Raw genomic sequence first — 4,605 nt, 5'->3', positions numbered from 1 at the left:
GACAATAAATCTACAAAAGCACATATTACATTTGGGAAATAGTTTTAATATGTAAATAGTTCCCTGGTTCTGCACCCCTGGTTTCTCGCCCTCCCCCCTCTCTTTTATATATCACCTTTAAAAGTGGCATCTCAAAGCAATACAGTAGATGTCAAAACAGTTAAAAGGACCACAGATTACAAAGTAAATACCCAGACAAACAAAATCGCATTTTTAATATAATGCTTTTATTCATTCAGCAGAGAGAGAGAGACACATCCAGCAGAGAGAGAGAGAGAGAGAGAGAGAGAGAGAGAGAGAGAGAGAGAGAGAGAGAGAGAGAGAGAGAGACACACACACCGGTTTTCATTGACAAAAAGTAATAGTTTTTTTTACATTCCTCTTGTCTAACAGGAATGTTTTGTTTGGGCAGACTGTTAGACTAGAGGAAAAGAGCACCTCCTTCTTCGAAGCATTTCGTTGATCCGATCACAAATTATTTTCCAGTCGCACGAAGTGTTGAGAATCTCCGATTCACCATGCTACTAATGGTTTCTCGGAGATTGCAAGGCAAGGCACTTTTGCCTCTGGATCCATCAAAATTTACAGATGTGGTCCAACCCCAGTAAATTTCAAAAGTCACAAGATTTCGAAACACGAGGGTGGCGTAGCGGTCAGCTCTCGCTTTCCCATCTATACCGATGCACTGCAAGTACAACCCCCCCTCTTTCTCTTGAGTGATGGGCAACAGTTGGATATCTGGGAGAATTATTCACCCCACTGGCGTCTGTGAATTCCGCTCTGTAAACAGTGCTTCCTGAGGGGAGATAGAAGGCGGGGACAGCATCAGCCAATTCCTGCGTGGTGGTGAGCGGAGAGGCCGGGATGGAGTGTCCTGAGGCGGTGTGTGCTCTGTGGGGGGCAGAGCTTCCACCAGGCATTGCAACCTGCGTGACGGGGAGAGGCACTTAAAGGGAGACAGCTGCTCAACTGTTTGACTGCCAGAACATACTATCTCCTTTTTCTGCATCTTCAGGAGTGTCTCTAACCTCCCAATCCTCCCCAGTAATGCGTTGTAGTGCTCCCGCTGCTGCCAAAAAGTCTCCATACAGGTGCTGCTTGTACAGATTGGCACCCTGGCCAGTGGCCGAGAGCAGAGACCCACAGCCTGTGGCAAAATAACATAATTCATGTAAGAAATAAAGTCACACAGTAGTATTCATCAGTTGCGGAACAGACATCAACATAAACTTTTCTTTTTATCCGTCTTACCGTTTCTTTTTTACTGTCCTGTTGGTAGATTTCGAAGATTGTTTCACCCGTGCTGTGTTTTCCAAAAGAACAGGCTACGAAGAAATATTTATAATTGAATGTATAATTCAAAAAGGCAATAATACTTTGTAATATGCGCTTTAATCGTGTATTTCAGATGAAGCCTGCTGTATTTGCTTACCCTTCGCTCTTTGCAAGTTGGGGCGGCAGAAGCACCTCGTCTCTTCCCGTAAAAGGTCTTGGTCTCCATATTGTACTATGGTCGCTGTAGTGTAGGCTCGCAGTTTTTTTTTGTGATGGGAACTCACCCAATCCCTTGGTGTATTTATGCTATATTCACATGTACGGCTAGAATGTGTTCATTGTCTTCCAATGAAAGGCAGGTTCCTTTTGCCGAAGTCGGGAGACATTAGAGGCTTGCCACACCCAGACTGTTAAACCAACGCATTAGCATGTCAAAGCTATCCCATTGAGGAGCTGGGCACAATAATTGTTTTGTTCCTTGATTTTCTGATCTGCATTAATTACAGAAATCAAGTTCCTGCTCTATGCAGATGGTCCTGCTGTCACCCACAGAACAGGTGCTGCAGCAGAACCTGGCACTGCTGGAGCAGCACTGTCAGACCTGGGCACTGACAATCTGGACAAGACCAGAGTTATGGTTTTCCAGGAAAAAAGCCAGACCCCAGGGAAACAGGTACAAATTCACACTTAACAACAACACGTTAACTCCTAACAATGGGTGCAGGGCCGAATTAGGCCAGTACCCACTATTGTTAAACATACAGAAAAGAATATTAAAGTATTGGTTTTAATATTAGCCGTACAGAACATTAAAGTGCCCCTTTCCATTCAGCGGGTGTCTGAGCCACTGTGTCCTATCTTCTGACAGTCACTGTTCGCTGCTTAAATTGTTTAGGGATAAATGAAATACTGGTGTGTATTTTTTCTTTAAAGTACCGATTCCTGGAATCTGACTGGCTGACACCCTTCTGAAGTGGTACCATAATCTCTGGTAATGTCCTGTCCTTGTTAGTTAGATCAACAAAATGCTGTGTTGTTTGTCAAAGAAAAAAATACAACTATTTTCGTTTAAAATGACGGTTAGAAAGAATGTGGACCAGCGTAATATTTTGAGTTTACAGCTTGTCCAAAGTCATTCATTATTGATACTATTAGTAATATCTTCGGTAAAGGCTTTGATGCATCAAATATTTCAGCATAATTAAAATATTTATGATAAAGGTAGGTTGTGTACTTTTGCCCAACTGAGCAATCTCGTTTCATAAAATATACCAACTTTTTAATGAGTGATGATTAACATGCTGTAATACACAGTTTAAATTTAAAAGCCCAAATCCTGTACATGAGAGGTTAAGCTTTATTGGCTCCTCCTGGCGGTTTTATAAGGTGATTCCAGATACTTTCTGTTATGACGTCAATTGACGCGTTACACCGCGTGATACTGCGAAATACCCCACCTGTTTTGAATGGCTGCATCTGTATAATTGAATTGTAGGGTGCTAAGAGCATTTTTGTTGCTGTGACTGTAATTGTTTAAGAGGATTAATATGTAAATTGTTTGAAATTGTTCCAATGTAATATAGCAATAGCATTTATTTTTATAGACACCCAAAATCTTTTTCATTTTAATTCAAGATTGAAACTAAAATCGTAATCTTGGATTTAAAGAGGAAAAACATTTTAAGGCACATAAAAAGGTATTTTTAATTTTAGAATGAGTTTCATTAAAAATTAGAGGTGTGTGTATATATTGTAGTGTCCTCTCACGAGGCACCAGTAATGTAGGGGTTTGTGCTTAACTGGGACAATTATTAATTGTGGCAGTAAGTCACAAAATGATTCTTTTGATGATATTAGAATCCAACCTTGCGGGATAACTCAAACAACGCACACACACAGGTACAAATACAAGAAAATACATTTATTAATACATAAAATGTGCATATAAACATAACCAATCTTATCGTGAGGGTTAGCAGAATACCAAAGACATATTTTCATTCACAAAGAGTTACAAATACCAGGAGGGACATACATTCAATATATAATTCATTTTAGACCGTTTCGTAAATGAACTTGGTTACAACTTCTACACTAGAGACTCAAAACAAGTACATCACTCATAGGAATTAAATTGATATCAACTGGTTGGGATAACAATTGAATTTTCGAGCGGTAATGCAGAATGTTGAATACTCATCCAACCTCTGGGTATTCAGATCTCCTGCAGGTACAAAGAACAGTGGCAGGCTTGTTGCTGTACAATTGGCACTCTCTGGCTCGGTGCCAGGCAGTGGTACTGCTTGTGATGTGGTGAGAGAGATTTCTACTGCGGTGCTCTAGCAGTGTGCTCACTGAAGACAGGCTAGTTAGTTCTGGCTTACTAGCAGAGTTTGTGCACAGGAGAAAAGTTCCGACCTGTTCACAAGGCTTGCTGCTGATGCTAACCTCTGGTGGATCCTTTGGTTACACGTTGGCATCCTCCGTCCTTGACTCCTAGAACAAAGGAAAGTCCTGCACTCGGACACACTAGGCATTACGTGGTGGTCCGGGCTGAGTCGGAGGATGTTCAGGAGGAGCCCTGAGGCTGAATGTCCAGGAGGCACGCTGCGAGAATGTCGTGCTCCTGGGAACTGTGTTCTCTTGAGTACTGTGCTGTGTTGCCTGTTTTGCCTGGAGGAAATGCAGGTCGTTCATTGGTTGAAAGTTTCATGGGCATCAGAGACCCACGTAGGGATAACCTGCCCTACCAGTTCCTGATTGGCTGATGATGAGTAACCATGCCCTCTGACCTCAAAGTTGTAAACAAACTTTGAATCAGACTCCCTTGGAATCTCCCAGACATTAAGGCGACAGATATCCATTTGTTAAGGTTGCTGGAGAATCTCAGCATTGGAAGTTGCTCCTTATCAGGACACTCTATCAGCTAGAAAAACACCTTAGATGTGAACCAAATGGAATGGCCTTTCTGACAAGCACCACTTAGATGAAGGAGAGAGGGACTGGCAAGGGAGCAGAAAACTTAAGTCCTGTACTTTAATAAGCCTCGCCACTACAATATACAGTGCCTTGCGAAAGTATTCGGCCCCCTTGAACTTTTCAACCTTTTGCCACATTTCAGGCTTCAAACATAAAGATATAAATTTTTTATTTTATGTGAAGAATCACCAACAAGTGGGACACAATTGTGAAGTGGAACGAAATCTATTGGATTTTTGAAACTTTTTTAACTAATAAAAAAATGAAAAGTGGGGCGTGCAAAATTATTCGGCCCCCTTGCGTTAATACTTTGTAGAGCCACCTTTTGCTGCGATTACAGCTGCAAGTCGC

General features: G+C 41.7%; 1 pseudogene; it reads right to left on the bottom strand.

Annotated features, from left to right (window-relative positions):
• Positions 1-416: 416 nt before the first annotated feature.
• On the bottom strand, positions 417-1,087 carry LOC148653651 (uncharacterized; annotated as a pseudogene).
• Positions 1,088-4,605: the final 3,518 nt, after the last annotated feature.

The sequence above is a fragment of the Lepisosteus platostomus genome, chromosome 10 (genome assembly GCF_059453375.1).
Source record: "Lepisosteus platostomus isolate fLepPlt1 chromosome 10, fLepPlt1.hap1, whole genome shotgun sequence".
Classification (NCBI taxonomy): domain Eukaryota; kingdom Metazoa; phylum Chordata; class Actinopteri; order Semionotiformes; family Lepisosteidae; genus Lepisosteus; species Lepisosteus platostomus.
This window is presented reverse-complemented; position numbering and strand designations above follow the sequence as displayed.